Source organism: Rattus norvegicus, chromosome 4 (genome assembly GCF_036323735.1).
Source record: "Rattus norvegicus strain BN/NHsdMcwi chromosome 4, GRCr8, whole genome shotgun sequence".
In the NCBI taxonomy this organism is placed as follows: domain Eukaryota; kingdom Metazoa; phylum Chordata; class Mammalia; order Rodentia; family Muridae; genus Rattus; species Rattus norvegicus.
The window spans coordinates 31,848,260-31,860,701 of NC_086022.1; the positions used below are offsets into that span (position 1 = coordinate 31,848,260).

At 44.1% G+C, this 12,442-nt stretch overlaps 1 long non-coding RNA gene across 1 annotated transcript in view; it reads right to left on the reverse strand.

The window, feature by feature from the left end:
- Positions 1–7,766: 7,766 nt before the first annotated feature.
- LOC108350668 (uncharacterized) overlaps positions 7,767–12,442 on the reverse strand; it is an 8,587-nt gene continuing 3,911 nt past the window's right edge. The window contains exon 3 of the long non-coding RNA XR_001837524.3: positions 7,767–12,442. This exon is cut by the window's right edge and continues 451 nt beyond it. This is a non-coding gene — a long non-coding RNA (uncharacterized LOC108350668).

Genomic DNA, 12,442 nt, shown 5'->3' on the forward strand with positions numbered 1-12,442 from the left:
CCAAAATGTAGGAGGCACCCCCTTAATCTTTGCATTCAGGTAGCGATGTGAAACTGCCGTGGGCTGGAAGCCTACAGTTTTTCTCATGAAGTACTTAGGAATTTTCTTCCTTCTTTTTGAAAAAAAAAGTGGGTAAATCTGGTCCTTCAGCAGAGGACCCAGATGCTTCCTTAGGTTGTTTTTGACAATGTTTGTGTAACATTTTGTGAGTATTTTTTTTTAAACTTCTACTAACTGCTCACACATCACTGGATTCACTGAGAACTTTCTTGTTTCCTGGATTAAACAATTCTCAAAATATTATTCTTTTTTGTTCAACCCAAGACTCAGTCTTGAGCTCAGGGCAACAATGACTTTCTATGTCTAGTCATCCCCCTAGGACTGTTCACACCATGAACCATAAGAATACATCCTCCTTAGTGTTGGGAGACAGCTCGTCCTCTCGTTCCGACCATCTTGCACACACTGGGACATCTGTGCCTTTTGCCCCATGGGCATTAAGCTCTTTTGCTAACTTAGTTCAGAAACCTTTTACCTTGTTCCTTTTATTCTCTGAAATCTGCATCACCTCTGCGTGCACGCAGAGTTTGTGGACCTGCTGCACTTTTCACTCTGGGAATGACTGAAGCACACTTTTCCCCAACTGCACACACCTTAAGTCTCCAAGGGCAGAGACCATGACCTCTTGTTATTACCCAGGCACAGTCACTACAACCTTCTGTTCCGACAAGGTGCTTATTCAGTGTGGGAAATGGAATATGAACAGAACCCATGGAATCCTTCCACAAAATGCCAAGCGAGGTACAGACAGTGCCAAACGTTTCCTGAGGAGCCTGTGCAGAAGTCATAAGAAGTCGTTTCTACATTTTGTAGAGAGCCAGAGCCTCAGTAGAAGGAAACACGTCCAAAGTCGGGGGTGTAGTCTGCCTCTGGTCTGGTTTTGCCTTTTAAACCCAATTTGCCTGGCAGCTTCGCCGCTTAAATTTCTGTCACATCGGATAGACTTTTATTTTGACTACTAATTTTATCTTAGCTTCCAAACCCTCATATTTTGTATTTCATATCTGGTTCTTTTGGTATTTCGTCAGTAATCAAGATTTCATGGAGGGCCTGGGGTACACTTAATGTAGTCCAAGGTTAACGGGAAATTCTGTTGATATCAAGAAATAGTTGGCAAGAAAACACAAAACAAACAACCGTCTGAAGAGGTTTACTTTGTATCCTGTTGTGTAGGTTAATGATCTGAGGGCAACTCAAGAGAATCAAGAGTACTAGCTTATAATGAAGCAATCAGTATATCACTTCAGGGACTGTTTCAAAGCAGTCACAGACTATACCCCTGGGTGGAGACAAGAGAGGTTCTGTAAGGGAGGAAAATGACAGGAACCAAGGCATAGAGGTGAGGACGAAATGGGCAGCCCTACAGATTCTTACGGTGTGCTGTAGGTGGGGAAATGGTAGCGTTCGTGCGTGCGTGCGTGCGTGCGTGCGTGTGTGTGCGTGTGTGCATTATAGTAGGAAGAGGCAAGGGGAGAAGATGAATCAGTGCACAACTAATGAGAAGTCCAAAAAACGGAACAGGAACTGAATCCTGCCCCCCGCCCAAAGTCCTATTCAAAAGTCCAAGAAGGAAACATTGTAAGATAATTATCACTTTTTGTCCTGAGTTCAACTCCCAGCAACCACATGTTGGCTCACAACCATCTGCAATGAGATCTGATGCCCTCTTCTGTGTGTCTGAAGAGAGTGGCAGTGCTCACATACATTAAAAAAAAAAAAAAAAAGAAAAAGAAAAAAAAAGATAATTATCACTTTTGAGCCCAGGATCTGAAATGGGAAAACCAGGGCTCCAATCTTCTCTGTACCGTTTTCTTGCGCTGGCTAGTGAGTCTTTCCAAGCCGTGATTCTCACGTTCATTAAATGAACGTAGCAGTTTCCCAGACCTTGCACACCATTAAGCTACTACAGTTGTACTGGTGTGGGGAAAGGAGCGTGTGTCAGGATGGGGCTTGGGTAGGGGTGTAGAGAGTGTGTGTGTGTGTGTGTGTGTGTGTGTGTGTGTGTGTGTGTGTGTGTGTGTGCAGCAGGGGTAATAGCTCCAGAAAATGACTGGAAGAAATGAACAACAGAGATGCAGAGAGGCTAACGTATCAGCGACTGGTTTGGGGGTTAGAACAATTCTGATTTCTTTCTCCGAGGCTGCGTCTCTGTATTTCCACTTCACTGTAAAACACCACTTACTGCTGCTTTCTCTTGACCCACGTCTCTTTCGGAAAAGAACAGAATTTGTCCTTACACAACTCAGGAAAGTGAAATTGGAGGGCTTAGCTTCCCTAGACGCCCCTGCTGTCTATTACATCCGTCCCCGACTCCCCTCTTACGCACCCTTCTGTTGACAGATAACACTTCACAGTGGTGTGCTTCCTTGTCTTCCGTAGAAGCCACTGTTGGCTTGGATGTGTAGAGTTTTGTTTTCCACTCAAAAGAATTCTTGAGTTTTATGGCAACAAAATGATGCGAATGCTTTGAGGGTTTTGTTTTTGTTTTGTTGTTAACATTTAGTATGAGGTTGGCTGTCAGTTCTAGCCAAAGCAGCTACATATGAGAAAGAAATATAAGGTATGAAAATCGGGGAAAAAAGAAACAAACACTTTGTTTCCAGGGAGCTGGAGAGATGGCTCAGTGGTTAGGCGTACATACTGCTCTTCCAGAAGACCAGACATCAGGAAGCCCACAAATGCCTCTAATTGAAGCCCCAAACCTCCTCATCCACACCTGTGGTATGCATACACACAGGCTTATAATAAAATAAATTAATAAAAACCGTTGCTTTCGATGACAGTAATATTCATGTGGCTTGCATCTGGAGTGTCTAAAAAGCCTCATCACTGAAGGTTTCGATATGTCCACACAGCACGTTCAGATGCTGGACTTCTGACCTCATCAGGGTAACTTGGGGAACCCCTGGGAGGTGATAAGAGCTTGTGAGGAGGCCCTAGCTGCAGAGAGTGAGTACTTGGGAGGGAATGTGTCCTGGGGCCACGGCTCTTCCCCAGACTGCTCTGCCTTTTGAATACCATGAGTGGCTTTCCTTGTCATTCTCTCCTTCCTGTGATGTCCTGTGTCACCACAGGCCCATAGACATGCCTTGAAATGGGATGCCCTGAAAATGGGAGTCAAAGTAAATCTTTATCCCTTTAAGCTTTTTTCCCTCAAGCATTTTGTTACAATAATGGAAAGCTAACAGAAACACACAGATACATACATACATACATACACACAGATACAAACATACACACACACAGATACACACATACATACGTATACACATACACACATACATACATACACAAAGAGACATACACACACATACACACAGATACATACATACACACATACATGCATATATACATAAATACAAACAGATGCACACACCCCTTATCAAAACACATTAGAATTGAAAAAACAAATTCAGTAAATTGAAGAATAGTAAAACCAACAAACAAAAGCTGAGCTCTGTGGTATGCGGTTGGAACTCTGGTGCTGGGGAGGTAGGCATGGGGTTCCTAGGGATTCTTGGCCAGCCAGCTTAGCCTACTTGGTGAAATCTAGGCTAATGAAAGAACTTTATTTCAAAAGACATTGCGGACAGCTTCTGAGATCTCTCTCTCAAACACACACACACACACACACACACACACACACACACACACACACACTCATAGACCCCTCATGTATACAGCCTCCCACACCTGCACTAACATGCACAGTCACATGAACCCATACCTCCCCACACACAGAAAATCAACATACAAAAAGTGTTTTTATACACTAATGGCTCAAACTAGTCCCAAAAGAAATTTAAAATAGCCCCGCTAGGCCAGTGAGGTGGCTCAGTGAGTACTAGCACTCAAGTAATGATCTAACTTCAGTCCCTGAAACTCATGTTAAAAATAGAATTGTCCGGAGGCTGCGGGCCAGCTGTCCTAGGTTATCCAGAGCCACTGAAACAACAGCAGAGAGACCCTGATCAACATGGTGGAAGGAGACTTCTGAAAGTTTCCTGTCAGCTCCACACACTTGGCTTGTGTGCATACTTCCCTCCCCCAACACACACACTTGAAAACAATCAAATAGCCCCAGTTGATAATAATATCAAAAAAGAAGAAAATACTTCAAAATAAGTTTAACTAAGCACACTAATATCTTTGAACTGGGAGAGTTTAGATACAAATGAGAAGTCTGAAAACCAAAGAAACACTAATGGAAAAATAGGCCACGTTCAGAGATCCACAGAAGTGTTAGTGTTAAACCGTGACCCATGGATTTGTCGCGACGCACATTTTTAAAAACAGAAATAGAAAAAAATCCTAATAGCTGTACAGAATTACAAGAGACCCAGGCTAATTAAAACAACCTTAGAATAAGGTTAAAAGATAAAAAAGATAAAAGCTTGTGGTGTCAGTTTCCCATTTCAATGTACAATGCAAAGCCATAGCCATGAAGGTAATACAGAATGGGTATAAAAACAGGCTGTTAGACTCGCAGAGCACAAAAGCCAGCTCAGAGATGAACCTCCATGTATACTCAAGAAATCTCTGACACCAGAACAGAGAAAGGACAATGGCCACCGGGAAAGGACACAAGTCATGTTGTTGAGAATGTGAGAGAGGGGAGGAGGCCCAACGGCGGAATCCTCGTATCTACATAATAACTCAAAGTACGGCAAGGACCGAAGCATTCCATTTTACACAGTAAGACGCTCAGAAAAAAAAAAAAAACCCATGAGATTAACACTGATCTTGGCAGTGAGTTTTTGGATACAATAGCAAGACAGAGAGAAATAAAAACAAGGCACGAGGAGCATGCAAGCTCTAACGGCTTCTGCACAGTGCAGAGCGCTATCTTCAAGACAAGGAGACAGGGGCAGGAGGCAGTGTTTCCAGACCATTCCTGGGGGATGGGTGTGTTCCATGCAAAATACACACGGTGCTCGTTCAACTCAGCGGCAGAGAGAATCAATTCAAATTTGCCAACAGAAAGATTCAGCATTCAACAGGTATTTGAACAGAGTTTTAATATTACCAATACTCATAGAAGTGTAAATTAAAACCATGACAAGATTTACTTCACGTCTCTTAGGGTGACTGCCATCAAGTTAAAAGAAAATGAGTATTGGAAAGGGTGTAAAGTTGAAGGAACATTTACTCCCTGTGGCTGGGAATGCAAATGGGTCCGTCCATAATGGAAGTCAGTATGGAGAGTCCTACAGAAGTGAAAAAAATGAAACTACCATGTTATCCAGAATTACTGCCTGTGTGGGGAGAGTACCTATATGCAAAAAGAAATGAGGCTACACTACATACCCAAAAGAAATTAAGCCCATTTGTTAAATGGGCAGATGAACCGTTTTCATTGTAACATTCTTTACAGCAGCCAAGAAGGATGCCGGGTGGCCTTCGTAAGTCATGTGTTCTCGAATACTTGATTCCCAGTTGGTAGCTGTTTAGGGAGGGTTAGGAGGTGTGGCCTTACTGGAGGAAGTGTGTCACTGGGGTGGGCTTTGAGGTTTCAAAAGACTTGCATCCTTCCTAGTTAACTCCTCTTTCTGCTTGTAGATCAAGTTGTGAGTCCTCAGTGGCTGCTCTACTACTGGGCCTGCCTGCTGCCATGTTACTGTCTTGATGGACTCTTACCCCTCTCGCAGCACAAGCCCCAGACAAACCCTGTAAGTTGCATTGGTCATGGTATTTTATCACAGCCACAGACAAGTAATACAGAAGTAGAAACTAGTTGTCTGTTGACTAATGGCGGGTAGAAAAAGGGCCATTATCTGCAGACTTACACAGTAGAAAACTATTCAGCCTTGAGAAAGGAGTAAATCTGGGGCCGGGGAGACGGCTCAGTCAGCAAAATGTGTACTGAACAAACATGAAGGCCTGAGTTTCCTCATGCTTCTATACAAAGCGTAGTGTAGCTGTGCAGGCCTGGGGACATGGAGAAAGGTGGATCCCAGAGCCTTGCTGACAAGCCAGGAAAGCTGAATTTCTGGGCTTCTGGCTGAGAGATCCTGCCTCAAACAATAAGTTGGAGAATCAGAAAGACACCTCATATTGATGTATAGCTTCTACATGTATGCACATAAATAAACACTCTTGCACACTACCCCTTACCCCACATATGCAGGCAAAGACAACAAAGAAAGGAGAAGGAAACAAAAGAAAGGAAAGGAAGGAGGAAATCACGTTTGCATGGACCTTGTAGACCTTATGCTATGTGAGCTAGAACAGGTTCAGAAGGGAAAAAAAAAGCATTGAATGATCTTACGTGTGGAATCTTAAGAGAGGTGAATTTGAGAGAACAAAGCTGGCCAGTTCTGAAGGCATATTTGGACAAAATGGAAGGATCGTATAAGGCATAAAACAATTACCTTCTGGACATCTAAAGGTCACTAGTGTTAAAGACACACAGACGGACTGGGGAGGTGGCACAGAGCACTGGATGTTCTTCCAGAAGACTCAGCTTTGATTCCCAGCACCCACGTGACAGTTAACGAGCCGATAAACTCCAGCTCTGGGGCTCTGGCTCCCTCTTCTGGCCTTTGAGGGCACAGCATGCACATTGCACAGACGTACATTGAAACAAACACCCAGACACGTAAAACTAGAAGTAAATATTTTAAAATACACTGAACACTTGAAATTTCCTAAACCAGATGATTTCAAGTGTTGTTACCACTCAACCTGTGCACAAATATGGTAACCTTGCGGCCGTAGGTTGTCAGTTAGCTTCACTGTGGCAGTCATCACACAATGCACATATATTTAAAAACATCCCAATTGCATATCCTAATGTGTATGAAGGGTCTCAGAAAAGTCTCAGAAAAGCTAGGAAGAGGAAAACATTCCATTTCCTCAATGTTTGAAAATCTCTCACAAATTCTTTCATTCTTGTTGGTCACTGGATTCAGCAAGATCCTTCCTTCTCCCATCCTTCCTCCTTCCTGTTCTTCCTCCTTTTCCTCCTGGCACTTTCTAGGAGCCTAGAGTTTAGGCTCCTACATATCAATGTAGCATGGCTAAGGGATTGTGACACACCATCTACACACTCCAGAGGAATTTCCTGAGAGGTTTTATCGGACTGGCTCTGGTAGAAGATTCTGGGGAAAGGCAAAAGTTACACTAGTCCTCAGCACAGAGCTGACCCTTTAACGCTCATCAGTGTCAAAAGCAGCTTCTCTCAAGAAGGTGAAGACAGGGAACATCGGAACATCTCTACTCTCCGTCCACCTTGACAGCCTGTTTCCGAAACATTGATTATTTTGAAGGCGGTTGTCTGTTTATGTTTCTCCTGTCTATAGATCTGGAATAATTAGGGGCCTAGAGATAATATCTGAGGCATTTTATTGAATGAGCTCGCTCTGACTGTGTAGTGTTTACTTTTTATTTAGCTCTCTAAATGCACCCGGTACTTGACAAATATGCAGAAGGGCAAGTTTACTGCCCTGGGGAGCTTAGGTGCTGATGAAGACATACACAGCAGAGAAGGAAGGAGCTGGGAGGGAAGAGCTGGCAGGGAGGGAGGGGCTGGTGAGGCTAGAGGGAGGGAAGGAGGGAAACTGCCAACTCTGGGAGAAAGTAGTGGGAACACTGAGTGAATGAAGGGTTCTCTGGAGAAACCCTCCGAAGTAAATGGGGCTGTTTCCTCAGCACAACACCCTTGAAAGGAAGAGATTAAAGAAAGCTCAAGAAGAAGGAAGACCAAAATGTTGGATGCTTTATTCTTTCTTAGAAGGGAGAACAAAATACTCATGGGAGGAAATACAGGGACAAAGAGTGGAGCAAAGGGTGAGTCATCCAGAGGCTGCCCCACCTGGGGATCCATCCCATATGCAGCCACCAAACCCAGACGCTATTGCTGATGCCAAGAAGTGCTTGCTGACAGGAGCCTGATAGGGATGTCTCCTGAGATGCTCTGCCAGAGTCCTACTGATACAGATGAGGACGGTTGCAGCTCACCATTGGACTGAACAAGGGGACCCCAATGGAGGAGTTAGAGAAAAGACTGTAGGAGCTGAAGGGGTTTGCAACCTCATAGGAAAAACGACAATATCGACCAACCAGACTGCACCAGAGCTCCCAGAGACTAAACTCCCAACCAATAGGTACACATGGAGGGACCCATGACTCCAGCCACATATGTAGTAGAGGATGGCCTTGTTCAGCATCAATAGGAGGCCTTGGTCCTGTGAAGGCTCATTTCCCCCAAGGTAGGGGAAAGGCATGGCATTGAGGTTGGAGTGGGTGGGAGGGAGTGGGAGCATCCTCATAGAAGCAGGGGGAGAGGGGAAAGAAGATAACATTTGAAATGTAAATACATAAAATATGCCCCGCCCCCAAGAAAGACAGTAAAGGTAGGTAGGTGCATCAGTGCCCCAGCAGTCACTGAAGTGTTGATGCTACCCCAGGACAGGTAGTCACGGCAATGAGGGAGTCTGTGCCGCATTCCTTACGGTGCCCAGAGTCACATTTCAGCAGCATAGCGTCATCCATAGAAACAGGTTCAGATAAGTTAGCTTCCTTGTTTAAGGCGGCAGAGCCACTGAGTAGATAAGCGCCAGTCTCAAACTTGGCTCCACAGTTCACTCATTTTATTGCTTTCCTTCAAGGTAAAGATAATGCTAAAGAATGAGGAACCCACGTGAGGTTAGAATTGATAGCCTGGTTGTCTCAGGACTATAATCAGACTCTCCTAGTACCCTTGACAAAACATCCTTGTATTTGTCTTATAAAAGTTTATAATACGACCATGAACATGTTTGTGCTAGCTGGCTCTGTGTATCAACTTGACACAAGTTAGAGTCATCAGACAGAAAGGAGCCTCAGTTGAGAAAATGCCTTACCACTGGATCTCATAGAGGCATTCTTCTCTGTGAGATCAATAGTGATCAATGAGGGAGAGCCCAGCCCATGGTGTGTGGTCCTAGGTTCTATAAGAAAGCAGGCTGAGCAAGCTCATGAGGAGCAGGACAGTAAGCAGCACCCCTCCGTGGCCACTGGACCAACTCCTGTTTCCAGGTTCCTGCTCTGTTTGAGCTCCTGGCCCGAGTTCATTTGGTGATGAACAACAATGTGGTGGTGTAAACTGAATAAACCCTTTCCTCCCCAACTTGCCTTTTGATCATGGTGATTCATTGTAGCAATAGAAACCCTACCTAAGACAACCCTTTTTGCTTTGTGGTTGGTATTTTAGCTCTCCATGAGAGGAACCATCGCATTAATAGTCTATCCATGCAATGCGCTGTTGTATTTTAAAAGTGGCATGCCAAACTTGATTATTATTTAATTTAAACCTTTAGTTTTAATTTTTACGTTTTGGTGTTTGCTGAAGCAGGGTCTTAGGGAGTCCAGGCTGGCTTCAAATCACTGTGTGACTGAACATGACCTTGTACTCCTGATGCTTCAACCTTAGCCTCCTGAGGGCTGGGATTACAGATCTGTGCTTTGAGCTCAGCCAAGTTTGTATTTCTAATTAACAAATAATTCTGCACATCTATGGTCTACAATATGATAATTTGCTATAAATGTATACCATTGAATGATTATGTCAAGCTAGTTAGCATACCCATTGACTCGCGCACTCATTTTTTTTTGTGGTAAGAATACTTAAAACCTCAGCAGTTTTGAACTGCACAACACAATATTGCACGGTTACTCACTTGAGTCATCTCATGAAACAGCAAGTCCTGAACACATTGTTTCATGACTGGACATTATGTACTTTCCCTTGTATCTACCCTTCTCTCTCTAGCCTTGATAACCAGCACACAATCCTCTACTTCTGTGAATTATACTTTCTCTACACAATATTTTAATTAATTATTGTGAATTTCCCACCATGTACCCATTCACACTTACTTCCCAGTCCTTTCAGGTTCAGTTCCTAATTTTGTGACTTTCCACTAAAGAGAAGAAGAAAAGAAGAGGAGGAGGAGGTGGAGGAGGGGGAAGAAGAGGAGGAGGAGGAAGAAGAGGGGGAGGAAGAGAAGGAAGAAGAGGAGGAAAGGAAGAAGAGGAGGAGGAAGAGGGGAAGGAGAGAAGGAAGAAGAGGAGGAGGAAGAGGGGGAGGAAGAGAAGGAAGAAGAGGAGGAAAGGAAGAAGAGGAGGAGGAGGAAGAGAAGGAAGAAGAGGAGGAAAGGAAGAAGAGGAGGAGGAAGAGGGGAAGGAGAGAAGGAAGAAGAGGAGGAGGAAGAGGGGGAGGAAGAGAAGGAAGAGGAGGAGGAAGAGGAGGAGGAGGAGAAGGAGGAGGAGGACAAGGAAAAGGAGGAGAAGGAGTAGGAGGAAGAGGAGGAAGAGGAGGAGGAGGAAGAGGAGGAACAGGAAGAGGAGGAAGAGAAGGAGGAGAAAACGAAACGAAAAAATTCAAGTCCAATTCGTGTTGCCCACCTGCTCACTGTTGGCATGGTCAAATTCCCAGCGGCAGCACCTTAAAGAAAACCTAGTCTTTTTAAGATTTCATACATATGTGGAAAGCTATGGCATTTGTCTTTCTGTGTCTGGTATATTTCACTCAATGTATTGTCTTCCAGGTTCACTCGTGTTGCCTCAACTAATGAAGTTTCCCCCTTTCAGAAGTCAGAAAGTGTTCCATTGTATATACATGGCATGCTTTCATTTCAATATCTCCTCATCCATTGGTGGATGCTAGGTTGATTTCAGATCTTGGTATTATGAATAACAGCCTATTTATTTAGAGAAACTGTCCTCCAGTGGGTAGAGGATGCATTTTGAAAGCAGGCATGCTTAGTTATTTCTAGATCTACTATTTTATGTGCTGTATGATCCTGGAAAAATTATAGAGCCTCCCCTGAGCTTCAGCACCTTATCTGTAAACATCCTACAAACATATGCACAAGGGAGTGTCTGTTAAATAGCTGGTGGCTGACATATAGAACCGACAGTGATAGTTTTCAGAGGCAAAAAAAAAGCCAATCTTCCCCTGCAGACTTTAGTGAGGATATATAAAACCATCCCATGTTTTAAGTGTTAAAAGTGAATACCTTTCTTCTTGTTCCTAGAGGGCATGTTACCCTTGACTGTCACCCTGCTAATAATGGCCGAAACAACCACACACTTTGCACTCACCCTGAGGGTGACGCCATAGGTCGCAACAGGGGAGCTGGGATTTCTGCCAACCTGAAACCATCTCCTGGCATATATTACCCTGTAGAAGCAGGCACAAGACATTTCTTAGAGCAGTGTTTGCCCTGTGTGCTCTTTACAGCCTGCATATGCACCTTTATCACTCACTCACACTGCCTCAGCTCCTTCCTTAAAAATGGCCAAGACAATCTTCGGTAGAGATGTGCCAATGTAATGAGAGTTTGGGTCCGTTCTGACGAGTATTTTGTTTCTGTGCCAAGGACATTTGAAAAAGAAAATAATAGGGCTTTCCTTCAGCATGACCTTTCCCTTACACACCTAGAAGTTCTTCGTTTCTTTGTTTCTTGAAATAGATAATAATACACCGTGTCAAAATGATAGGCTCCTCCCACTTCCAGTTTAATCTCAACTTCTTCACAGAGATAAAGATCAGTTACCCAAAGCATGTAAGCTGGAGGGGCTTGAGGAAGGAAGATTACTGGGTTGTGTTTATTTCACACATAAGTGGGAAGGAAAGGCTCTGACCTTCTAGAAAAGGGAGCTTCAGATGGAAACAAGGAGATGATTCCTGCATGCAAATAAAACAGATGGGGAAGCGGATGAGCACGAATGGCTGGCCACGGGCTCCGTTCACACATCGCTTTCTGCTTCTAATTTCCATCCCTTTTATCTATCCTGATTTATGTTTGTCGGGAAAGACCCATCACGACTTCTATAATTCCCATTTATGCACTGCAGAGCGAGACACGAAGTACTCCGTTCATCAGTCACAAATACTTGTCCTCTGACTAACTATAGGGAAGGAGAGGAGCAGGGCTGAGTTCCCACATAACCTGGGGTACGCTGCAGGGATAGTCAGACTTATTCTATGTTTAGCATTCCAGCTCGATCCTATTTGAGGGCAGGTCACTGTACATGGTTCTGATGAAATGACGGGAGAGTTGGAGAGGCATTTTTTTTCTTGCCTTTCTTATAGGTACAGAAGGCATGTATGAGGTGGGGAGAGGTCATGGCTACCGTCAGACAGAAAAATGGTATCGAGACAACAGTAACCCAAAGCCACGTTTAAGAATCCTTTATAAGACTTACATGGACCTAGACAGCATAGCCAGCAGAGCACAGCTCCCAGGGCTTACTCTAGGCTCTCATTTCTCATTGTTGAGTCCCTTGGGTTTTCTTCTTTCTGAGAAGATTCTCCAGCCGTGGTCTGATAGCCTTTCTCTGCGGCTCCTCAGCTGGAAAGCCAGCCTGAGGAAATGTAAACACAGCTCCTCTCTCC